We start from the raw sequence: 25,610 nt of genomic DNA, 5'->3' as shown, positions 1-25,610 counted from the left end.
AGTATATTTAGCTGCCTGAATATGAGGATGGGTTTTCAGAGGTCTTCTGTGATTTGAAACAATTCCCCTTTTGCAATGTTAAGGTTGGTTTGTTTCTTTGTTTGTTTTTCTTCCAGAAACCATAATTACACTGGTTATCTTTTAGATAAAATATGATTTCCCGTGTATCCTTAGACACAGTGGAGCTCTGGGGACGTATCGGTGGAAACACAGGTAGTGATAAATCACTGGAATTGAAGTACATGTGGATGCTTGGAAGGGTGGTTAGTCAGATGGGTAAATATGGATTTAAGTGCTGACCTCTCGATATCCAAAACTGAAAATATTGACCTTGATATGCAGTGCTGGTCTTTAGCGTGCCTTCACATGGCAAAAACATCTGCAGGGGTCCCATACGGGTAAGTCATGTCCCACAACACAGTCTAAGGAGGACTGTAGTAGTAGAGCAGGCAGGTGAGATATTTCAGATGCTGACAACGCTACCGGGAGCATTCTTATTACCACCTCAAAACAGTGGTACCCCAGAGTGAAAAAACAAGTGTGTTATTTCACAGACCAGTCAACAAAAGTAGATGTTCCCATTTCATCAGTGTTTCATCCTCCGTTTGCCAAATGCAACACAAATCTTGGCAAAGGAAGGTATTTCATGAACTTATGTGGACTGACTTAATGTATTAATCTTCACAGTGACACAGATTATTAGAAACTCAATGATATGTGGAATGTTTTATGATGTGCTTTCACGCTGATAAATAGCTAATCACCATATATTTGTGACAACAGAGCATTACAGGGAGCAGTGATATGTGTTCTGAAAAACACCATCAGTCCTTTTACGCCCTCTGCATAATGCCCTATCATCTGCAGTGCTTAACTTTGCAGTCTTGCTTTCAAAAACACCAAAAAAAAAAATCATTATGAGAATCCTAACATTTGTCAAAGCCTCCTTTCTGGTCTTTTGTGCTGTTGTTTTTTTCAGTAAAAGTGCATTACATGCCATTCAACAGCTGGTAATTGTATGTGTATTGAATTAAAGCATTGATTTCAGTTTTCAAAGTCAACCTCACTCTCTTTTAGCCGAATGAATTACATTTTTCATGAGAAAAAACATTGGTACTGGACTTTAGATACAGGATTAGAGCTTAGGCAGCCGGTCCTCAGGGGTATTTTCTGCTGCTCTCTTTTTGAAATATCGCAAGGTTCTAACTTGCCCATTACCCAGAAACAAAAAGATAATAAATCTCCGAATGGCTAGCACAGCTCCTAAATTCATAGCTAGCTTTCAGCTATTTTGTTTTGCATTCCACTTCCCTGGCTGCTAGGATGATTTTCAATCGTACAGATAAGCAATAGCAGGCTGGGCAAAGCTTGGATAAGAAACCTTGAAAGAAAATCCAGGTCTGCTAGGAATTACACTGGCTATGCCATGGATTGCAATCTATCTTTGAGTCAGTGGTGAGGTACATTAAGACTCCCTGGAAAACAGAGGCTCTCTGACCCTTTCCCGTGTACCATCCTTTTCATGGATGCAGGTACTCTTCCTTCTCTAGTCTACTCCTGAGAACTAAACTGGAGATGGAAGCAGTCACTCTCATGTGGAAACCATAGGAAGAAAAAAACCAAAAACCTGAAAAAAATAAAGAAGGATCATAGGTTGTCATGCCAAAGAGATGTTCAAAAAAAGACTGAAGCTTTGTGCCAAGTTTCAGAAGACAGGCTTCTCTCTCAAAACCTAATCACCACAAGCCAAGTCTCTGCCCTGTTGCTCTTATCATGCATTCAAAGACATCTGCTGTTTCCTTATTCTTAAACTATCAAACCAATTATCTTGGGCTCAGTCTGGATTTTGCCCCTCTCTGGATTGCATGAAGCTGTTCAACCTGCCCTCCCGACTGCTCACGTCCCTGGTGAGCACTGCCTCCTCCCGCGGCATCACCCCATCCAGGTGTGGTCCTGGGGAAATACCATGCGCCTACCGGCATCCTCCAGCACTTCAGATGGGATGGAGGAATGAGGGCAGTCTCTGTTCTCAATCACATCGGTGGGGAACGACAGTAAGTCCTTCAAAATGAGTGGAGCTAAAGCTCTGTAAAACTGACCTGGAATTGCGACCTAGCACTATACGCTGAGTCACTAAAGTGGAGCTGGAACGAGTGAGCACAGCAGCTGCTCCCCTTTTATAAAAAAGTTTTACTGCTAATGTGGAGTCATGGTTTGGATGAGGAGTCTGCCCGCTCCGCACAGCTCCAGCCACGCTGCATGCTGTATGCGTGACAGAGTCAGAATTTGGCTGAAGATTTTTTTTTCGTACTTTGTTGTATTTGTTGCATAGTAGTCTGAACAAAGAAACTCTCTGCAGAGTTTAAGAATTTATTTTAACGTTGTGCTTTGATTCCTCCATGCCTCAAGATTCTGTAGACATGCCATGGCTTTCCCTTGTTTCTTTATTTAGCAATTCAGTCCTTCCAAACAGGCATTATTACAAAATCCAGCATTAGGACTTAATGCAATTCGAGTTTATAACTGCAAAAAAAAAACCCAAAACCCGCTCAGAAAGATGTGGCTAATGTCCCATCTCATGCATTTTTGCAATTCTGCCTGTTTACATGACAGAAAATGCTAGTCCATATCAGTTACTGCGTTGTCGTCTTTGCTCTAAGACCTGTGGTTCTTTTTGCAGCTGTGCATTAAAATGGGTTGTCTCTTGAGGCATAACAAAAATATCACAGTAGAGACATACATCACCTTTTGGACGCCATGTTATGTGATGAAATTTTTCATGATACACTTAGTTTGCATTTGTCCAAAGTAACTGAAAGTGAGAATGTGCACTGACCTGCTCCAGAGCAATCATATTAGCCACCAAAAATGCAGATCACATGCGTCAATTTGACTCTGTGCAGCACAGTGTTTATTATTTCTGCAATAAACTGTAGAAGAAAATAAAGTGTGAGAGCATTTCATTCATGTCTGGCTGCCCTATTGCCATGGTATTACTTTAATGGGAGAAGTAAATATAAGGATATATGCACAGGGCTTTTCTCTGTCTGACCATGATGTCTATATTACCAACCACTTTCTGGTTTTGATTCTTACTTTAGTCAAACTCTCTACAGCCTTTACAAGTGGAGTATGTTGATTTCTTGCTACTTATTCCAGGCTTAGACTAGCTACTGTTACACTGCTTCCATTTCAATGTGATAAAGTGAGATACTGGTTCAGGAGCTTGATGCATACTTGAGGGGTATCTGCTTTTCTACAAAGGAAGGGAGCAACTGATGCAATTTCTTTACTGTATAGCTTTTGTTCATTAATAAATTTATTTCTGTAAAAACTGAGGGTGGATGGAGGAAAGAGGATCATGCACACATTTATATATTCCTTGACATCAGAACTGGGGAACCTGATACTAATTAGAGCCATGGCTGTAATCAGGATTTTCCGAGAAGTGGACACTCCTCATAATGCAAAGGTGAACCTTACAGCAAAGCTTGGGATTGTTATTATACTAGAAATGATAGGGTGATGGCAGATCTTCATGTGGGGTTGAAAGAATAATGATAATTACTGGCCTCTATCCAAGGACAATCATGAAGAATTTGGGGAATTAGAGCCCTCTTCAAGGAAAAAGTCACTGGCTGCTCTGGGATGCTGTGGATTTTATATATGGTTCTTTTGTTACTAAGATTACACAAGCTTTCCAGCCTTGTCTTTGCAAGAATATTAAAAGATTTTAAATGGGCTTTACCCTAGAGAGACAGAATCCAAAATGCTGTTACACAACTAAAGTGATGAATGGGATGCCTATATATCATTTATTTCCTCTTGGAATTGGCGACCTTCCATCAGTCAGTAGTTTCCTTCACACTCCCTCACTTGTGAATTATAAGTTAATCAAGAGTACAATGGAAACAATGCATCCATAGCCCGCTCGCTGCAGTCATCTCTCTCCCCAGGGTGGATTATGGATGTTAAAGTTGTAATGAGCTTTCTTTTAGTCCAGTTTTGACCTCAATTCTGACTTTACCAGCAAAAATTTCTCATGTGAGTTTACGCAAGATGTATCTGGAAAATACACTGGGATCTGGAAACGGGGGTTGTGAAGCAGTAGTCTAAAAAAGTAAGATCATCTCCTTGCTTTTAACTGGTCTATTTTAGGAGAGTGGGGTACATGGAAAATAATTTAGACTGAGAATCTTTAAATTTATTTTTTTTACTTGGCCTCAAAGGTATCAATGTCTAACTATTTCTAGAAGGTTAGTTATTTCTAAAGATCCTCAGTCCCAGAATTTACAAACCCATTATGGCCACGCGTGGCTGATGCGATGAGAGGAGCACTTACAGGGAAGAGAGGTCTCCTGCAGTGTGCTGACATGCTACCTCCTAAAGGCTGGTCCTGGTTTTGCCATGCTGAATGACTTTGATGCTATTTCACTCTTATCAGTGCAGAGGAACGAGTATTTTAGCATATCACTCTGTTTTACAGAGCCTGAGCCTAGACTGTGGGACTTCCCCTCGAAGGGGTTGAAAAGCATCCAGTGGAAGTATTTATTTTCAGAACATACAGATGCACAATAGCAGTGAATGGAATACCAGGAAAAAAAATTCTCTTACAGCTGATAATACTAGTGGTAACAATGAAGGAATTATTCTCATTATAAAGAAGAGTTGATCTGAAAGGTAAAGAGAGGTGGTAATTAATTTCCTTTAATAGTCACACTGGGATCTCCTGTAGTGTGCGGTCTGATGTTAATAATATATTTTCCCCCCTATAATTAATGTTCATGTTCTGTTCCTGGGGGACTCTTCTCCACTATCCTCAGCATTGTCATTACTTAAGCATGTACAAGCAACTTTAGCACCTTGGTCGCTGCAATAGCTAATCCAAGCACTGCTTCCCTTGCCCAGATCTTCTCTCCTGCCAGGTGGGTGGCAAACGCCATCCCTGGAACATGCAACCTCAGGAGAGCTGGGAAATTATGAGGTATTCTGTCCCATTTTGGAGGAATGCAAAGTTTTAAAGAAAACAGTAAGATAGCACAGGGAGAGAGAGAGCCCCCTCCACCTGTCCTGCTTTCTGAGGCTTGTGATTTGGGGATGGGGACCTTATGGAGGTGACGGACCTATTTCCCAGCACAAGGCTGTGCCACAGCAGAGCGAGCAAGGAAGCCCTTGGATTTCAGAGCAGCCTGCGGCTCTCGTGCCAGCCACTGAGGGCATGAGCAGAGAACGAAGGCAGGGCAGAAGCAGCGTGGCCTGGGCTCCTTTTGGCTGGCAGTCTCTGGTGTAAATCAAAGCCTGTTTGAAATAGCTGTCCTGTGCACCAGAGACCAATCAGCGTCTGAATTACTCTAAGATCCTCTGACTAAGCCAAGCTGGATGCTCCTTAGCTACAAACACAGACGTGACTCTTCTCAGAAAGAAACAAATCTGAGAGATTACTTGTTCCTTAACAGAAAGAGCAGAAGAGCAAAAAGCTCATGAAGGACTAGGAAACTAAGTGCTCTGGCATTGTACCATTTCCTCATGGAGTTTTATAATACTTTTTTTTTAATTCAGGGTTCCTGCAGGACAAAGATGCCACAGAAGCAATTCTTTTCCCTTTAGCCCTAAATTTCCTTTAGCCTGCAATGCAATGCTGACGTGCATTCATCGTGCTTTAGAAGATTAGGGAGAATGACTCTCAACAGACAAGTCAGAAAAGAGGGAACGTGACAAAGAGCTCAAATACGTACATTCTGTTTCTGTAGGATAGCAGAGATACACGCTTAGGAGAACACAGTATTGCATTAAGACCTAACTCAAATCATACAAATGCAAATGGCTTTTTTTTTTTTTTAAGGTGTGTTATCTTGAACAACTGGGCAAAAAGTTTCCAAACCAAAATGTTTCCAAAGTGCTTTATTTCCCTCTGCTCTAACCCCCATGGCTGCTGCCACTGCCCAGTCCAAATGAGCACTCCCACCCCAGCACGCCCAGCCTCCCAGCTCTTCACGCGCACGCGAGCAGGTTGGCCTTTGCTCCGATCTGGAAACTTTCGCTTTGGCATTACTAAAAAGGGACAGTTACACCACGGCAGCGACAGCACGCACCTACGACAGCACATTTCAGGGCTGAGAAACGAGCTTGGGCAACTGGCAGTCTGGCCCTTTGCTTTAGCATGTGCTCTTTGGATGGCAAAGGCTTTTTCTAGAGCAGCAGAAAAAACCTAAAGAAACGCTGAGACTCACTTTCTCCCTCTCCTCCCTCTGACCTTCCCTACCCTCATTTTTTTGGTTCTCGGCACAAGGAAGAGTGAACAAGTGAAAGAGAAGCAACGCTATGTTCACAAACTTTCCTCCCTAATTCCACACTTACTTTACACCTGCGGTCCCGAGTCAAGGATATTTCACTATCTGACTTCTGTTAAAAAAGTGTAGCCTAACCAGAGATTTAAATTTTCTGGAAATGTCTGTACATATAAAATTTAACAGATTTTTCTGGGCTTTTCTCCCCTTTGAGAGAAAACTGACATATCTGCACCTTTCACTTTAGAACTAATTTTTATTTACTTCTTTATAAAGAAGAACTCTATTATGGCTAATTTTGTTAGCGCATATAGACTTCTGCCAGGTATATCTCTGAGAAAAAGGAAAAAATTCCTGGTGGTTTTTGAACACCATCAAAAATGCCCAATATTAAAGACAGATCTGTAATACACACAAAGTACTTCTTGACATATCTTGCTAGTTGACATATCTCTCAAGCAGTAAAATGACTAAGTAAATAACAAGAAAGATGGAAATAGAGAGTACCACCATTACTGACCCATTAACAAGAGGGCTCCATAAGATTCAGAGGTATGATGTAAGTAGACTTAAGGCCATAATGCACAAAGCCTTACAGCACAAACCCATATTCCTAGAAGAAATGTTTGGAAAATAAACATCCATATGCACGACACAGCTAACACAGCATAGTGGCTTCATAGTAACCTAGCTGGAAATACTTTATTGTATGGAAAATATTTCAAAGGGTGAAATTTCAGCATTTATTTTAAATATTGCACATTTTTTTGCTCATTCTGACAAAAGGTATTTCTCAAATACATTCAATTCAAGCTTTTCCCAAGTTTTCCAATCTTGTATTTCCTACTTTGCATTAGGAAAAAAAAAAGAGGAGGAGAGAATGGAGAGTAGAGATGAATTTTTTTATTGAAGGTTTCACTACCTGTTTCCAGATCCTCATATCTCTAGGCCTTGCACATTTAAACAAAGGTTAGCATGAAATGTTATTTATGAAATATGAACTAAGGACAGGACTGCCAAACAGGTGGTAGTGTTTCCTACCTGAAAAATTGTATATTTTGATTAAAGAAAAACAACACCAGAGACACTTTGTATATCTTTCAAAGAAACCTTTGGGACACTGGTTTTATGGAAAACTGGAATACATCTTCTCTTTACTGGAATAATTCAGATTTTCTGACTTTTTCAGTAAAAAGTAACTACTGGGAAGATACATAAATATTCCAGAATTTCGTATTAGAAGTGTCTCATTTGCACATAACTCATAAGCTACTTGCAGGCAGTGTCCCCTGGTGTAGATGTTTCCCAGAATAAAATCTCCTAAATGACCTGTTGCTTCTTCCCCTACACTGGGTATTCATCACCGTGAGGCTTTGATCCAGGAGGCGATGTGGGCACGATGTGAACTGCCCATGCAGGTTTCCAGTTCTGGGAGACCAGCAAGTGGATGGTGGTCCTCTAAGAGGTGGCTCACGCCTTTCAATCAGAAAGATTTTGTGGGCCTTCTCCCCCAAAGTGGTAGAAGATGCTGAGGTGCCAACCCGACCCGTAATTTCCAGTAAGAGAGCCATGGTAAAGCCGTATAGTGGTGACCTCCCTGGTGTGACTGGAGACCTGCTAGTACCGTGTCTGTGGGTGCCCAATCCCAGGTTCCAAGCAGGGAAATGGTCCTGCCGATTGCGAGCAGCCAGGCAGCTCTGAATACTGCTCTTAAACGAACCGAGGAAAATAATACCTTTACATTTCCACTTACATTGAGAATGCACCCCTTTCTTTAAAAAAAAGTGATGTCATGGTGCTATTTAAAATACATAGTGGCAGCACTGCGTGCAGCTGCACAGCGATGTGGTTCTCCCATCCGCAGGGGAGCCCATGTCTTGAGATACACATACTCTGCTCTTATCAAAGGTTTGCTTCTAATTAGGGGGTAACTGAAGCCCTTTTTAACACCTGTATTGTATGGATTTAATATGCTACTGTGTAAACCTGTCTCAAATATCTAATCCTAAAAATGTTTTACTTTCTTTTTCGGTACTCTTAAGCAGTTAGTCCTGCTAATTTAACTCCATCAGGCTGAAAGGCATTAAATGAAATGTATGGAAGGAATTAAGTGCTTATCAAAGACTGGTAATATCAGTTTCCACTGGTAAGTAAAATGAATGTATGTGAACTGGAATCAGATACATTGATTCAGCTCTATTGTGAAAACATAGCTTGGAGATAAATAGTGCTACAATTATTCACCCAGGAAAATGTGCATCATCCTAATGGAACTGCTCTAATGACCTTGACTAAACTAACTGCACTCCCGCTTTCTCAAAATCCGTGCCAAAATACCAACAATAGCAGGACGTATATGTCTGTTTTCTGAGGTGTCCATTTTACAATGGGGCATTGAGACAAACAGCCTTTATCCACAAACATTTCTTGAGTCATATGTGCAGTACTTCCACATAAAGAAAACTAGAAAATAACACAGGACAATGTTCAGGGCCTGTTCTTGGGCTATAGTTAAAAGGCAAACTAAAACGCACCTTGACCGTGCTCTACTGGCATTTTCAGAGGACAAGCTTGATACCATAAACAAAGCTCACGTCTGCTGCTGAGCTGCTTCCCAGAGCATCGTTCTGTGTTAGGGGTTCACGGCTCAGAGACAGCACAGGCTGTCCAGCATGGCCACTAACACAAGTTTAGGAACGGCATCGGCTGGTGTCTGGCTTGGGAAAAGCTGGAGCTGAAGAGTTCTGGCTGGCTCCGCCGGGCCGCAGGGCTGTGATTCAGTCTAGGTCGGTATTTATTAATCCTGGAGACCTGAGCTGCTCAAGTCTGTTATGGTATGGCTGGAACTGCGGCCGGGGCCAAGGACTGATGGGGATGAAAAGCAAGCGTTGTTGCTGGGAAGAACAAAGCTTATACAGCTCAGAAGAGCGCAAGCGCAGTAAAGCATGACCAGCTGTAGGGCTGGATTGGAATAACCTGCTTTAGGTTATGTTAGTCTTGGGTTTAATGGCTTGGCGTAGAACTAGCATTTGGACCCAAAGAGCGGAGTTAATTACTGGATCTCACAGGACCTCTCTGATATTCCAGTCACAGACAACAGCAAAACCTTGCCACAGGCCTCCCTATGCAAACGCAAGACTATGCCTTAGCCTGGGCCAACGCGTAGGCTTCCTCGTCACTCACCCTTGTGCAGCATAAACTCTTAAATTCAATTTTCAGCTGTGGGGAGTCTTTTTGCTGATACATAGGATATTTCAAGGGCTATTATTAGCTTACTGAAATGAAACTGCTGTTGATATGAAAAGCTTCGATACAAAACCAGAACAAAGTGACCTGAAAACAAGCACGGCTTCACTGTCTTGCCAAATATACACGTTCTGGCAAGGTCTATCATGGACTGGCTGTGTACGTGTAGAAGCTAATGAGGATTCGCATGGAGGTAGCTTAGAATAATACTGTTAAAGGCAGTAGTCCCACATTAAGAAAGCAGAAAGAGGAACCATTTCTTGAGACCATGTCTCTGCTGCGGAAGAAAACAGTGTCTGGTCAGTGACTTGTTCCCTCTGAGCAAATGAGCGAGCGGGAGCATCAGTCACTGATGTGAGGAGTCAAGCAGCTTACAGCTTTCTATGTTTTGTTATATTTGTATGTGACACATACTTATTAGCAAAGATTTTTAGGGTTCTTGCCTCTATCTTCTGCCATTGTCTCAATCCCACAAAACAACAGCTCTGGCTGGAACACCACAGATGCTGGACAAACCCTTTCTTGTCTTGGGTCCTGCACAAATGTCCATGTTGCAGGGGGAATGACTATGAGCAGTGTTAGAAAGCCTTGTAGCTTTCTAACTTGTAGCCTTGTAGCTTTCTAACTTGTCCTCTTGCTAGAAAGCCTTGTAGCTTGTAAACTGGATTGAGCACCAATGCCAGCAGAGCAAATGGCTTGTGAATAACCCTGCGGTAGATATGGGCTGCTAGAGTATAGCGAGGATGAGGGTTAGCATTAGAGGTAGGGTTAAAGGATGGTGCAGTGGGCAGCAGTGGCTGCAGGAGTGTGAACTGGTAGACCCTGCCAGTTCGGCAGGGCTGGATGATGGCGGCTGGTGTTGGGGCTGAAGGGTAGATAGCTATTTGCACTGTGAGGAAGGGCCTGTGAACTTCTTTTGATGTGCAAGTTAGATTTAGAGATACGACTGAGATAGGAGTCTCATATCTGACTGGATCTCTAGGGTTGGGACCAGGCCTGGGGAAGAGTGAGCCAATGACTGAGGATTAATTGTGGCTGTAAAGCCAGGGTGCAATCCCTCCTAAAACCCAAATGAAAACTAATCTTCTCTAAGTGCCTTGGGGGAACCTGCTACCATCCATCCTACTACCCTGGACCTTACACAATCCAAAGATTAATTAAATTCTTCAGATCCTCTTTCCCCTCGACCCAACCAAAAGCCAGTAAACTCAGTAAAAAAGCCACCTCAGTGGAGGTCACCAGCCCTGGCTGTAGCCCAACAGGCCCTGCTGGCTGTACCAGCAGACTGCATACCTCAGGCCTGCCTGTTGTTAACCCCAACCCTCACCCTAAGCCTAATCCTATCTTTAATTACCACCTGAAGACTCCTACCAGGTACAAAAGCAAGTGTAAACGGTTTGACTCTTGCCTCGTCTGCCTCTCCCCCCTACAGATGTTGTAGGATCCAGCAGCAAACCGAACTGCCCATCCCTGTAATTCTCACCACTCAGCCCCCCTCCATCCCCCTCTCACCACTCAGCCCCCCAGCCTTCCTTACCTGTCCTGCAGCAACCCTCATGGGGCCAAAATTCAGCTTAGAGCATTTGGTCCTGTCAGCTCTCCCTTCATACCGGCCTTCTGGCCTTGTGCAATCCAGGAATATTTCTCCTCGTTCAGTATTTCCACGTCTAAAATGTAACCTTATATCTTATCAAAAACACTGTGTGAAAGTTGCCCAATATCTCCTCCTTTCCCCCACAGCTGGCTGTCAGCCTCTGCACCTACAGCTCCAAGAGCTGGGCTTCAATTGGCAATAAACCTAGGTTTTTCTCTCATCAGCTAGTATTAAAGTATATCCCAGTGATCTCTTGTAGCAATAAACTGAATTCTCCTGCCCCTGTGATTGCTAGCAATAACCTGAATGTTAACCCTAGTTTTAATTTTCTCTACCCCAAGGCCAAGCAGAAGAACTTGCTCTATGTGGAGTAACGGGCTGAGAGTAGCTTCGAGTGTGGTATGCCTTATCGACTTGGGCCCACCTTAGCCTTAGCATTTGGATCCAGAGGGTTATGTTCACTGATGGGTGCTATAAGGCGTGCATGGTGAGGGTATTACAGTCTCATCTGGGTGGGGGCCATATAGTTATGGGTAGGCCTGTGGTCAGGATTAGGAAGAGCCAAGACTGAAAAGCAAAATGTACTCCTATGTCCTGCAAGTTCTGATCCGGGATGATATACTGTTGCCTGGTTATGGCTTTGCTTAGAATATAAAAGAGATTTTCAACTTTTTTTATACAGCCTTCCTTTTCTCTTCCTTCTCTACAAAAATATCACATAAATGTCACTCAGTTTTTGACTCATTGGAGAATTCCTTTGAAAAAGCCCCGGCTCATACCCTTCATGGCGAGGTGGCTGCCTGCTGCTGTCTGACTGCGCTGCTATAAAGCTTCTGCTTCTGCACTGCTATAAAGCTTCTGCTTCTGCACTGCTCTGCTTCAGGAGGCTCCTATGGAGCTTCACTCTCCGTCCTACACTGGCATTCCCCCGCTCCCCCCCCCAAAGATAAAGTAGGTGTTACAGCCGAAGTCTGAGGGTCTGAACAGCCAGCTTTCTATCTTGCTTGAGCCCTCTCTGCCACATTAACTAGCTGCCTGGCAGTGGGCTGGGTACTTTTAGAAGTGTAGAGATGGGAAAACGCAAAGGCAATCTTTCTGCTTCGGGGCTGTGCAGGAATTCCCCGGCTGGGACGTCCCACGCGGGGAGCAGCCTGCCCGCGGGTCAGTGAAACATTTGCTGGTTTAAGTGCTGTATTGCACATTTGACTAAAATTTTTGGTTCTGAAGAAGCTGTATTTTTCTGGCACTTTTCTAGGAAAGTAGATTCTCCGTTTGCTGCCAGGTAGGAACGGAGAGTTGAGTTTTTAAGAGCACTGAGTGGCATATTAGCAAGTGTAAACACTTCCAAAAAATGAGAGAGGACTATATTTCTGCTTCTGATTCACTGTTCTGTGCCAAATAACACTTTCTCAGTCACCTTTTCTTCCTCAAAGAGAACAGGTTGCGACAGATTGAAGTCTTCTCCCCTGCTATGTCAGGAGCCTTTATGTGACAATTACAACATCATTTTTGTTTTACGATCAGCTGAAGTCAGTTCAAACCAGCACGTCACCTCACACATGAAATAGCATGGCTTTATGTGACAGGGACTGGAATTTGGCAGGAGCGTTTCCTCATTTGCAGTCTGCTTTTTTCTGTCTCACCGTTTTACACTCGATGCAGAGTAACTTGAGTTTTGAAGTCAGTCAGGCTTATCTGGAGGAGTGACTCATCTAGGGCAAGTGGAGTAGCCAGCTCCGGCTTGCTCTGAGGGGAACCGAAATGTTAAGCAGTGGAGGAGGAGAAAAATTACAAATCCGTGACAGGGAAGAGCTCGGACCTTCCAGATGAAACCTGTGATACTTATCGGCGGGTCTGCGAGCAGCAAGCCTGGCGCTCAGCGGGCAGGTTCTTTATCTCCTTGCTGTCCATGGTGATCGCCTTTCTCTCCCGTTGCACCCAGCTCACGTGCCGCCGACAAGGCTGGCCTCAGAAAGTTCAAAGAAAAGCCAGCTGGCTGCCTGTGAGTCCCCAGATCAGCGGATGCTACTGATGTAATCAACAGCACCGTGTTTCTAGCTTTTTTTTTGGTACGGTTCTAGAATAGCAATTAGCCAGGAGCAGGTCTAAATGCTGCAGTGTTCATAGCGATTTTGGCTTTCCCCGAGTATTCGCTTTTTCACATCATCTATTAGACCTATGAAAATAATACAGCATTTCCCATTAGTAATCCCTTCCACTTGTGATTTCCTTTTTTGTGGCCAGAGGTGACGAAGTGTGCAGCCACCGCACAAAAACCTCTCCAGAGCAACCACTACTATAATACTTCATCTGCCAAAACTGCTGCCACCATGAATTCAAGAAACCTGGCCCTCAGCCCATCCACCTTTCCCAATTTCCAAACGGTTCCTACTTCTTTTCTTTCCTGGTTGCTGACTTTTTCTTTTTAAAATGTTTATCTTTTAAGACCAAATGCACAAAAATATAGTGTTCCGAGGCATGACAAGACCCATGTCAAGGACGGCCGTAGGCAGAGGCTGGCAGCTGCAGCTGGCCGTAAGCAAGCACTAGCAGCAAGCAGCTCCATGTCACCTTACTCCTAAATCTTGCGCTAAGAGCAATGTTACAGGCGTGGAACAATTCACTGCAGATGAGAGCTACTTAACCCTCCACCGAATCCAGACCCAAAAGGAAGCATTTGCAGATAATAAATGAAGTTTTGTGAGCTGTGAAACCAATACCAGCTGATGGTTTCCATCAGAAAGCTCTTGTGTAGGTTCTCTGGCGTCTGCAGGGACAGGTATCTATTGTCACAAAACTTGAAGAAACTCAGTAGTTTTGGGATCTTTACCTTTTTCTCAAACTTAACAAATTGGCCAGCAGGTTCAAAAGACAGCCCAACAGGCACGCACAAAACGCACGCAACCAGCCGCACACGCTAAACGTGACCAAATAATCCTTATTTCCCCAAGAAAAGTCATTGTTGTTACCTCGATACCCAAACCAGGCAGGTTGCAAGGACTGGATCCTGTACGGATTAACAAACCAGTAAGTTAGAGGCAACCATGCCTAACTCTTATACATCTGGGTTGTGACTCATCTCACCTAACATCAGGTCTTTACAGGTCGGATGCTGGCAGCAGAGGTAACTGCCAAAACTGCTGTTGTAGTCAATGGAGAGAAACAGGAACTCTTAGGGCACGAGTAACCCAATTTTAAGAGAGTTATCAAAACTGATCAAATACTTCATGCTTGAGACATGCCAGCTGATAGTAAAGGACCAGGCTCAGGCTAACCCCCTTCTCCCTCTCTCTAGTTCCCCAGGATCTCAGGAAACCCCATTACTGCCTTTTCACGTGCATGCTTCCTCTCCTTCCGAAACAAATTAAACTCCTCTTCTTTCCTCTTTCAGGCCTCAGCCTCTTCACCTAGTCTAGCAAGTCTTCTCTTCCCCTCCATAAATGTCCAAGGACAATCATCTGAAGGAAAAGAAGGAAATCTTTGTCTTTTTTTAATAAAACCCCTTTGCTTATATGATGACCCTTTATTTTATTATTCCTTCATATATGTGGCCTGGCATTTAGCTTTCCCTCTGCTTGGATGGGCCTATCAGAAACAGAGAGAAAAATAAAGTATTAAACGCTCAGAAGCAGAATTGCAAAAGCACAAGATGGGGATTCAGGCGTAAGGGGAGCCTCTGAAATCACTTCGAGTTCATTCTTAAAAAAATATCAGGCTGTCAGACTGAGCATGTCCATTTGACTTCAGTATTTCTCGAGTTTTAAAAACCTAACCAAAGAGCATTAACATTCTGCTGCTGTATTTTTACAGGATAAATTACAAATGAGAACAGAGTCCATCTCGGAAGTGACGGTCTTTCCTTTGGATGCTTGATAGTCTATACAGCTACGTGCTGCCTTAAGACATGAAAACTTTTGTGTGCTTGATTTACAGTCTATTTGGAAGTTAAAAAGTGCATTTAATACTTTCATTTCTTTGTTCCTTTTTCCCTTTTAATTATTTTTTTGCATACCCAGGCTGCAGTCCAGGAAAAATGCAAGTTTTGCGGATACGTTTATCGACCTTTGCATTGTGATTTAGTAATATACATCATCTGGTACTTACTTGTACATCTAAAAACCCAGTAAGTGAAGATGTTGAGCACATGTTCTAAAATAAGTATATGCTTTAAACATGCTATTAAATTGTAGTACTTGTTTTTCTTCATTTTCTAGATTTTTCCATTTCCTTTCCTGGAGTTTTAATTCCTCTGGGGCATATCATAAAGTCCTTACTCAGACAAAACTACTTTTCTATTTACTTTGTTTAGGTTGAAAACTGCATGAGGCAGTAATATCCTCAAGGCAAGTACTTTCTTATCATTTAGGTCTGCAAAGTTAAATTATTTTTTGACACAGTAGCTATTGAATAAAATAATATTAAGGTCACCAGTCCTTTTCTGGCAGGGATTTTCTTAAAAATCCAGGGAGGGCTCCAGATTAGTAGTCACAGTGTTTATACAGGTCTTATGCATGATGGCTCACATGCACTCAGTTTTTGTACTGCTTACGTTTAAAAAACACAATGAAAGCAGTCTTAATCCTGCATGGAGACCCACCCTTGTGGTTTCAACGCTCTCATCAATTCTGTTCAGACAATCAAGCACTTTGGAAGTTAAATTCTCCCTTATTACTTTCCTTTTTGGTTTTGCATTTTTTCCTTTGAACTTTCTCTTGTGTTTGCCTTTCCCTCCGTATTTATGCCTTTATTTCAGGCTGTTGGGCAATGGGCTGTGGGCCTACTCCAGTGTCCAGGAAATAAGTTAGGGGAGTGCTCAGCGTTTTATCATCACCATGTCGTGTGACATTTCACATCTTTTTTGTAATTGTAATTTCAATGGTCCCTTCAATACTGATGAAATTTATAACATGCCAGGAGGGGTCTCTCAGATTAAGCTGTTTTCTTGCGTATTAAAGGGCTTTCATGGAACATTAACCGTGAGACATCAACTAAATGGAATGAGACTTTAACACAAGGTTGACGACCTATAGCTGGAATTCGGTACCCGTTCTCCCAGGAGAGCTACTTTATTACTCCGCAAGTAGTTTCAGTTCATTCATTGGGACTACTTGTAAGATGCAGTCACTGTGATTAAGGCCAGAATCTGTCCCTGTTGACAAAAGATTATTTTAACACTTAAGATTTCCTTTGTGCAGCTTTTGCTTTGACTAGTGAGCACTTCATCAGGTGAGTCATCCCCTTTCACTGGGACTAAAGCTTGCACAGCTTGATCCGTCAAGATTTATGGTCATGCATGCGTATACCCCATTAAGCTACACCACCGAAGTGAAGGACACAGCTTTGGAATAATGAGATATTCACTGTGAGCAAGTAATATTAGACTGGGGCTAAAACCACTTTGTGAGCACGCCGGCAAAGGAGGCGACTCCTGTGAAAAGGCATCTGAGCCGGGCAATATTCTGTGCAGCCAGGCCTGATGTTCGAGCAGCTCTTTCTGGAGTGGAAATCACAAGCCTGAACCAGGTGTCCCATGTAATCTAACGGGGAAAGCAGGCCACCTTGGGGTAGGGTTCACAACCCAGAGGGAAAGATTTGTTGCCTAAATGCAGAAAAGGTTGGGGCTTTGCATTCCTACCTTACAGGTGGCCCTACCCACAGCCCTTAGGAAGGCACTGAAGTAGCAGAGTAAGGTAGGGTTTCAAGCCACCCTTGTGTTCTGCGCTTCCTCGGGAACATGCATTTCACCTGCTTGGTGAGCAAGCAGTTCGGGCTCTGCATCTCGGATGCTCAAGGCCACAAACAGTGGGCCAGCCAAATGGCTCACGGCCACCAAACAGAGGAGGTCTTTCTCTGCTCCTCCTGCTCTGCTCATCCTTACTGCTGGCCCCTGCTCCTTCTGTGAGCTGGTTCAATTCTGTAATTTGGCAAAAAAATAGCTATCCTTTCCTTTTTTTCTTTTATTTTCTGATGTAGAGAGCTGAGGGGACTGCTGCAGAAGCCTCACTAGGTCAGACAGCAGAAGGCAACTGGGAGAAGTGCACAGCTAGGAGGGGGGACAGGGGCTGGCAAGCTGGCGTTTGCCAGACTAGGGGTGCAAATGGGACCAGCCCTCCACCATTTAAGTGTGCTCAGTGGTAGAGTGGACTTAAATAAACTGTAGTCTGTTGTGAAACCTCACCTTTCAGCCCTCAGTAGAGCTGCCTGTGAATCCTCCCAATTGCTCATAGCTGCTTCCCTGCACGGCCTCGCAAGGGGCCCAGTTGGGTCAATTTAGGTCAATTTTGTCCCGAAAAATTAGAAATTGATTTGGGGAAGAAAACACCACCTTTCCCAGGCAACAATGACAGCATTATTCCGAGTACTAAAAATACCAGAACAACTATACAAAATCACATAATTAAATTGAAATTGTTTCATTTTAAATTAAAATTCATAACATCTTTCTGGAAGGCTGCAAAATCAACTTAAACTAAATGCTTATCAATTCTATTTTATTTCTTGTCAAGCCTTCCTTTCATCTCACACTATGAACCATAGAAATGCCGGAGTTTTTCCTTCAGACTTTGATCACTGCATTACCATGACAACAATGTATTTACTGTAGCTATAATAGATGGACTTCAGATGTTAACTGGATCCCTCGAAAGTCCATGGGGGAGCTTTTGGTCTCCATATACCAGGATAAATGAAAGAATGACTCTCTCTCCTGAAGAGCTATCTAACAGGTAACTTATATTTGCTTTTAATTTCTGCCTGCTCTTTTAGCAGAGTCCACTGCCTTCCATCCGTTTTAAAGCTACTGACTGTTTTAATTATATGGAAAACCAGGTCAAACTTTTATTTACCGGCTTGCTTTGCTTTTTGCTGACTGAAGCCCGTAATCCAGCAAGTTAATGCATCAATCTGACAGGATGTGACGTATGGACACGGCAAAGGTTTTTATTCTTACTGTTTACATTATTCTGCTTTTCAGAGCTTTCCAGCCTTGCACAGCAGAAGAGAAATGCGTAAAGCTTTGTTCTTAAGCAGCTCACAACTAAAGGATGATATTTTGCATGCATATAGGCTTGGAGCGTAAAAATATGTGATAGAAACAAGACCTATTACTCTCCTGAAGACATTGATGCATGAGAGTAATCAAGTCACTTCAACAATAAAAATAACTTCAAACTTAAGCACAAGTTTTAATACCTTGTTGAATTACAGACATAATACGAAACAGCACATGCAACTCCAGCTCAGCAAGCAAGAAGCAATGTCGTTACAGCAAGATTCTTAAAGTTTGTATTTCCTTAGCTTAAAGAGTATATGAATAGACAAAATTCCTTTTGCACAAGGTTTTGTAGAGAGTAAATTATAAATATACATAGAAAGTTTCATTAATGCCTGTCAATCTGCTTCTAAAAGATGTAATTAGAAGATCAGAAAACTAATTAGAAAGTCTGTTTGATCTCAAGAGTTTGGTTACATACTGGCAATCTTGAAATAATTCATATCAGAAAGAAGAACTGTTGAAGCTTTATATAGTTCTGAACATGAACAACTGATATTTTCTAAGATATAAAAATAGTGCATAGTTCTTTAAAATGAAAATTATATCACTAAGGTAGTCATAAAAATGACTTTAGCTATTAGTAAGAAAAATTCTTTATTAGTCAATTTAAACCAGTTAGAATTTTTAATTTAAAATCTTGAAAGGCTGATGTAACCATACCAAAACAGATCTCATAGCAGCAGAAACACCTGAAGACAAACAGGCAAGTAGCATTGTGGGCTCAATATTTATTATTTCTCAATTATGTACATTTCGAAATACAAATTACAAATGCTATGTCAAATTTAATCTTTTAAACTAGCATTTTAGCTGTATAACTTACTAGAAACAAAGTTTCCAAGGGAATACTTTGCAATTAAACAAAATGCATTTTTTTTTCCCCTTTGACCTACCTCAAGCTTGCTGAACCACAAAGCCTCCCTTTTTAAAATGGATAAAGAGGGCAAAAAATGATGCGTGTTGACTCAAAGTAGCAGAAAGTGGTGAACAGAACAGGGCACCTCAGGAAACTGCATCTAATGGCCTCAGCGCAGCCCCAAACCTCTGGGTCAAAAAGGCAAAATTTTGGTCACGCTGAAGTTCGAAGGAGTCGGAATCTCATCCTAAATGTGCTTGTCACTGCTTGCCTGGTGCGAAGTAGATCTGGACCCAGTAGCTAGTCATCGGGAATGCCCTGGCTTGGGAAGCTCAGCCAGCCACCATGCACCATCTCCCCCGCCTGCTGCGGCACAGGGGACATGAGGGAACTGGCCATGAACCAGAAATATCTTTGTGTTGTGCTCATCCTGTTCTTCCAAATTATCTTTTGGGGCTGTTAGCAGCTAAAACGATTGAGCTAGGCAGTGCTGTTAGCGGTGGCAGCTCCCTACCTGCGGTAGGTACTCTGGCCCTGCCCTTCACGATTCGGCTGTGTTGTGCATAAAATAGCACTTCTTAGCCCTGTTTTTGTACATGACCACTTGTAGCCAGTAGAGCTACAAATGAGCTTCATTTTTGCATTGTTTTGCTCAGTAAATGCCCCTACAGCTTCGCAGAATGGTCAAGGAGAAAGTCTGAAGTCTTCAGGGTTTTATTAAGACTCATGCATTTGGCTGCAGGAAATGTGAATTTTATTCAGGGCTAGCCTCATCGGACCTCCCTCAGCTCTTGCCTTTTCTAGGGAGCAGTCTGGGGACAGTGCCTGCCAGGAAGCCTTGCCTGGTTCTTCCAGTTACGAGAACCTTTCTTGGTTAAACAGAACATTTCCATCACCGAACCACTTGGGTTGAAAGTTTGCAGTCTGGTGTCTGCCTTGGAATTATAATTATTCCTGATTTCAGCCAAAAGAGTTAAGAAGTAGAGACGATAAGTTCTTGAGAAAAGTTAGTCCTTGCTTTGCAGGTGTGCGGGCTCTTTGCAAACAAGGATATCCCCATTTAAAAATCTGCCTGGATTTGCCAACATTTAACAAAGCTGAAGTCGTTACCCTACTACATGGAGATTAATGTTGTCATTTCAGAATTGGTTTGGGCCAGGCTAAGCTAGCATCGCTGGCACAAAAGCAGTCACATCCTTCCCCTGGCCCCCCAGCTTACGCCAGTAGTTGTGCAGTGACTCAGTGAACTGATTGGGAACTGCCAGTGAATTAACCTGACTTAAAATGACCGGCAACAACAAAACAAAAACATTATTTGATCATAGCGTGATCATTAAATCATTAAGTACTGAATCATAATGAATATGCAGGAAGTGAATAAATTAAAATTACACAGGCAGACTTAATTATACTATTTCCTAATTTTTGAGTTCTCGACTTTGCATCCATAGCGGTTAGCACTTAATGCAGTTTTTGTGAGTGTGTGATTTTGCCAGGTCTTTGAAAAAATGGAAAACCTCATTCCTTGGCATTGTTGTGACATTTCCAAAATATCAGCAGCCTTCCAGACACTGCAGCTAACAAGCTGTGGCAGCTGGAGTGGTCATGGGGTCCACTGGACCAGTGTTTGCTTAGTGTCTTCACTGTATTTTTCTTTTAAAAAACAAAAAAACCCCAAAACAAACAAAAAATTAAAAAAGACAAAAAACCAACCAAACAAAAACCCCGACAGAATTTCTTTTTCTACCTACCGCTGTAGGTAGGGACACAGGGGAGCAGTGAGAGGCAGGGATGAGATGCTCTCCTCCTGCGCTTTGAGGCAGCAGAGAAGGACCAAGTTTGCCAGCACCGGGCTCCCCTCCCCGGTGCAGCCCCTGCCCGTGCCCCCGACCACCAGCCTGACGGCTCCTGCTGTACCTCAGACTCCTCGCTCCAGCCCCACACTTTAGGCTGAGCATATGCTCATCTTTATTTCTGGCTTTCCACATCCCAGGTACTTCCCAAGCATCTCTGAGCATCACCCCCTGCCTTCCAACCCCACTTTCAGACTTTGCTCAGCCCAAAGACCTCCATGGCTTCTCCTCCAACCTCTTTCTCCCTCCTGTGCTGCACCCATGTTGCCACCCTAATCGCCCTCTCCCAGGCTCAGCTCCATGCTCGCTCCCTTCCTGACACTCTCCTTTTCCAGTTGTCCACAGCCCCTCCTCCTTACCCAAGCTTGCAGGGGCTCTTTCTCCATCCCTCCTCCCTCCTCTCCCCACTGCCATGGATTGCAGCTCCAATTTCCTTGTTTCCCTTGCTCCTCATCCACTGTCCATGTTCCCTCTCCTGCTGGTCCATTTTTCTCCCCAGCTCACTCTCTCTTTGCCCGACCTGTACAACAAGTTCCCTCAGTCAGTCTCAGCCTTGCCTCCATTTCTTCACTCGCCAGCTCCCCTCAGGACAAACCCCAGCCCCACTTCTCTTCTCCTCCAGGACACTCGCATGGCCTGGAAAACGTTCAGCGGACACTGTAAAGTGGCTTAAACCCACACTGGCTCCAAAGGAAATCCCGCTATCCTCCTTTGACACCCCCCCGCATTTGCGTGGCTGCACAGGGAACCAGCTTAGGAAAACACAACAGCTGAAAATTAACCCATCCACACACAGAAAAGGTTAAATTTCAGCAAGATCAGCTTCCTGCTCTGGACCACTGGTCCAGGACAAGGGAAATAACAGAAACGAGTGTCCAGAATTGGGAGTAATGCAGGACCATCCTTTGCAGTAGCGGCAGAGACTTACGTGGATTAAACCACTCCCGCAATGATGGCTTTAGCAAAAATGGGTAAGATTTGATAGAGCAATGGAAAATCAGTCTTAAATGGAAGAATATGCTATGGGGGCAGTGCTGCACTGAGTTCATGCCAGAAATGTCTGACGACTCCCCAGTTATTGCTTTGTTCTTTAGGACAGTTGTCTTGCGAGAGGTGTCGCGTTCTGGCAGAGTGAGAGGAGCTTCACATCAAACAAATTTGTCCAAAAGAAACCTGTAGACTAGCTGGGAAACAAGACTAGGGAGAAATATCCCAAAAGTTATTAACTCCAGATTAAAGTGCAGAAAGAAAGGCTGGCCTGAAGTGAGCCACTTCCTACCTTATAATCCCTGAAAAACACGCGACCTCCGCTGTAGCCGTGCTCCTGGTTAAAGTGCAAGAAGAAATGCAACAATTAAGGCTATTCATCAGATGAGGTTTTGGAACCCATTATCCATATTCTATTTAGGTGTAGTCTGTATTTGAAATTTTGGGTGGCATTGTCAGTGAGGAATGTGGAAAAACCTTCTGTGAAGCCTAGGTTGGAAACATCTTTGTGCCGACTCCACTATGCTCCCCCCAAACATCGTTTTGCTAGGATAGCTCATTCTGTTCGGGGAAACAGTTCAGTTCTGCCAGTAAAGTAACTGCACACAATACGTATTATCTGCTAGAGAAAGTTACCACTGTGCCCTTACATGTATTATCGTCAGCAAAGACCTTTAACAGCAGACAAGAACTGGCTTGCCAAAATGACCTTCCTGCAGAAGCATTTCTGAGCTTGCTCTGCAGTGCCTTTCTCTTTCTTTCTCTGTGTTGCACAACATTAATCTAGATTCATAATTCAGATCCTCAAAAGAAGCAAAAAAGGTTACATCAGTGCCTGAATCAATTTAAGTTTTGCACGCAAAACTGTGAACCTACGTTGTTCGTGAGTGAAGTAGCTAGAAAGAGCCAAAAAGTTTGGGTATATGTTCACTGCTGACAAATACTTAATAATTTTCAGAAACCTTCCGTGGCTGATGCAGTGTGAGTAATCCTCAGAGGACTTAGCATACAGCACTGCCTTTACGTACTGATTGCCCAAAGTATTCTGCAAAAGAACGCCATCCTCTTTTTGGGGTGCCAGCTGGGTAAATCTTAAAACTGCCAAACGTGAGGTTGCAGAACAACCAAATAATTTTAATTATAAACCTACTTCAGATCATCGAAGCCTTACGCAGAGAAATTCAAGATGAAGAGAAATGGGAGAACGACTGGGCAGATGAAAGTAAAAAGTCCAGGCCTGCTCCTGTTCTTGGGGACACATCCAGACAAAAAGTTGCCTCCCAGAAGAACAAGGCCCCTTTGTAGCGTGCTGATGTTCAGACAGTATGTCCCAATTCTCAGCTGCCGTGCTACTGCGATGACTGCTCCCTTTCCATCCAACCCATCCTCGCTGCGCTATACGTGAGTCAGACCGGGGACCTACTCAGCCCTTAAATATGTGCTTAAGTCTTTCCATATTCAGGAGAGAAACTCAGATGAAATTCTGAGCAAATGTGTAATGAAAAGCATGTGCCTAAATGTTTACCTGAATAAAGCTGCTTTGCTGAATCTGTGCTAAAATGTCAAGCGCACGTCAGGCGAGCTCAGGATCTTCCACAGCGCTCTCGCTCGCAGAGACTCTGCCATGAAAAATGCTGCGTCCCCAAGGGGGAAAAGTTTTTCCTGGAGAGCAGCCCAGAATGAAAGGAGCCATCAGATCAAAGATAAGTCTTACCTCCCCCACTACACCCCTCACTTCCCCAAACAGCAGATCAAGGCGGAGGAGGTCTAGAAAAAAGGGAGGGAAAAAAAAAAAAAGTTTTTTCTAAAAGAGAAATGAGAGGTTCCCCCATCTCCCACTTGGTTTCTCCAAGCAATGCAGCTAGGAGCAGTCTGTTGCTTGCCTGGAAGCTCGTAGACCGCGAGATGGGAAGTCACGGAGTGCAGGAGTCAAGTTATTTATTGACATCTCCTGCCTGCAAGCCCCTTCACGGCTTGGCAGTGCGCAGGAGGGTTTTCAGACTGACCGCAGCAGGCTGACCTTTCCTCCTCCACGGACAGACTGGTCTCCAGCCCCCGCGATTCAAGAAGCCATGGATACTTTTGTCCATTGGCCGTTATTCACCAGATTTGGGAGACCGAGCTGTTTAAGCTGAAACTTCTCAGGGTGAAGAAAAAAATGTTGCACATTTTACATTATCTCTTGCAAATATGAAAGCTTGCTGCAATCTTCAGATACAATATTTATGAATTGGTCTTTCAGCCAAATCCACTTTTGCATAAGGATACACAGCTGCCGGTACCCAAAAGTATGATACTTCCCAAATATATCTTTGCCATTTTTAAAATCATTCTAGAGGCTTGAAAATAATATTTCTTTCATTGTAAGCGAAATCTCTAGTTCTGATGTTTCAAAGACAGTCTGAAATTAGCCGGGTTTTGTTTGTGTTTGTTTGTTTGTGCACAAGAATAATTGATTAAATCAGCACAAGCGCAACTGATTATACACTCTAAGAAAAGTACTGAGGAATTCAGCTGCAAAACTCGCAGCGTTGTAAAGAGCCATACCCAATCTTTATACTTACATCTCCTACATGGAATCCCCTCTTAATTATACAGTAACAAATTTAAAATGTGTCATCACCTCCCACCACTGGATATCTAGATTTTGAATGAATGTAACCTGCATTTTTCGACACTTCCAAGGAAATTTTTTTAAGATGTCTCTTTAAACTTTTTTTCATGAAAAGGCAAAATTTGCATAGAAGAATATTTAAATACTCACGACTTACAAAGAATGTCAGCCCTCTTTCATTAACCAGCATAATGACCCTCTAGTAGTTTCACACTGAGAAAAAAATCTGCAGAGAAATATGCCAAGCCTAATGCCAATTAGGGCTTTGAAAATATATATATTATAGACCAGGCAAACGATATGTGAAATTCAAAGTTAAAAATTGAACTTATATCCTTCAGTCCTCTAAAAAATAATCTATTTTTAATGGAAATCGAAAAGCTATCTTTATCAAATTTCTCACTCAGTCGACAACAATAAATCTATTGTTCAGATGTGGTTTAAATTGTTCTTTGGAAGAAGAGGGTTTTGCGAAAATCAAATAGAAATTGCATTAAAGAAGAAGAAATGCCTTTTTAACTGGAATTACTTTATATATCTATAGCCTGTAGTTTTCAATGCATTTTAGGCTTGCCAGAGTAACAGGCAATTGGACACCATGAAAAATTATTTGTAACCATTACAATAAGAGAAAATGTGTTTGCTTATTTAAGGGAGAATAAGCAAGTTTAGCGTTATGCCTTTTACTTTAAGAAGCATATCTGCAGGGATCCAGATGCTAAAAAAGAGTACGCTGATGACCTTAGTTTAAAAAGCTACGCTATACATTAAGAAGGCATACACCTACTATTTATCTCACAAGCACGAATTAGGTCTTCTGGAAAAGAACTTGAATTTCAGTCAAACTTGCAAGAAAATAACAATACTTGGCACTTTCAAAATGCTTTCCATCTGAAAAATGCAAATAATTAAGAGGTACCAGGGAGGAACCGAGACCGTGCGCAGGTAACCAACGGAGCCAGGACATCCAAGGAAAGCTCCAACGCCGTCAGGGGTTGCACAGCTGGAAGCACAATGCCTGGGTGCCCAAGGTACTACCTAATGTATCCTAACCACCGAGACGGAGCAGCGCCCCAAAAAGCCTTCGCTGCGGCTCCTCTTTCTGCCAATGATATATTT

General features: G+C 42.9%; 1 protein-coding gene across 10 annotated transcripts in view; it reads right to left on the bottom strand.

Annotated features, from left to right (window-relative positions):
• NPAS2 (neuronal PAS domain protein 2) overlaps positions 1-25,610 on the bottom strand; it is a 106,582-nt gene that overhangs the window by 70,339 nt on the left and 10,633 nt on the right. Inside the window, exons 1-3 of one of the 10 annotated variants that reach the window (XM_075524293.1) lie at positions 23,028-23,253; positions 22,170-22,214; positions 2,837-2,930 (exon numbers count right to left, since the gene is read on the bottom strand). The exons of 6 other annotated variants lie outside the window; for them this stretch is intronic. The gene's annotated coding sequence lies outside the window, so the exon portion shown is untranslated. Of the gene's footprint in view, positions 1-2,836; positions 2,931-22,169; positions 22,215-23,027; positions 23,254-25,610 lie in introns of those variants that run through there. 3 more of the 10 variants (XM_075524301.1, XM_075524311.1, XM_075524320.1) reach the window with 3 other exon arrangements.

The sequence above is a fragment of the Mycteria americana genome, chromosome 1 (assembly GCF_035582795.1).
Source record: "Mycteria americana isolate JAX WOST 10 ecotype Jacksonville Zoo and Gardens chromosome 1, USCA_MyAme_1.0, whole genome shotgun sequence".
NCBI classification, from domain to species: domain Eukaryota; kingdom Metazoa; phylum Chordata; class Aves; order Ciconiiformes; family Ciconiidae; genus Mycteria; species Mycteria americana.
The sequence above is the reverse complement of the archived record's forward strand: the minus strand, read 5'-3'. Positions and strand labels throughout refer to the sequence as shown.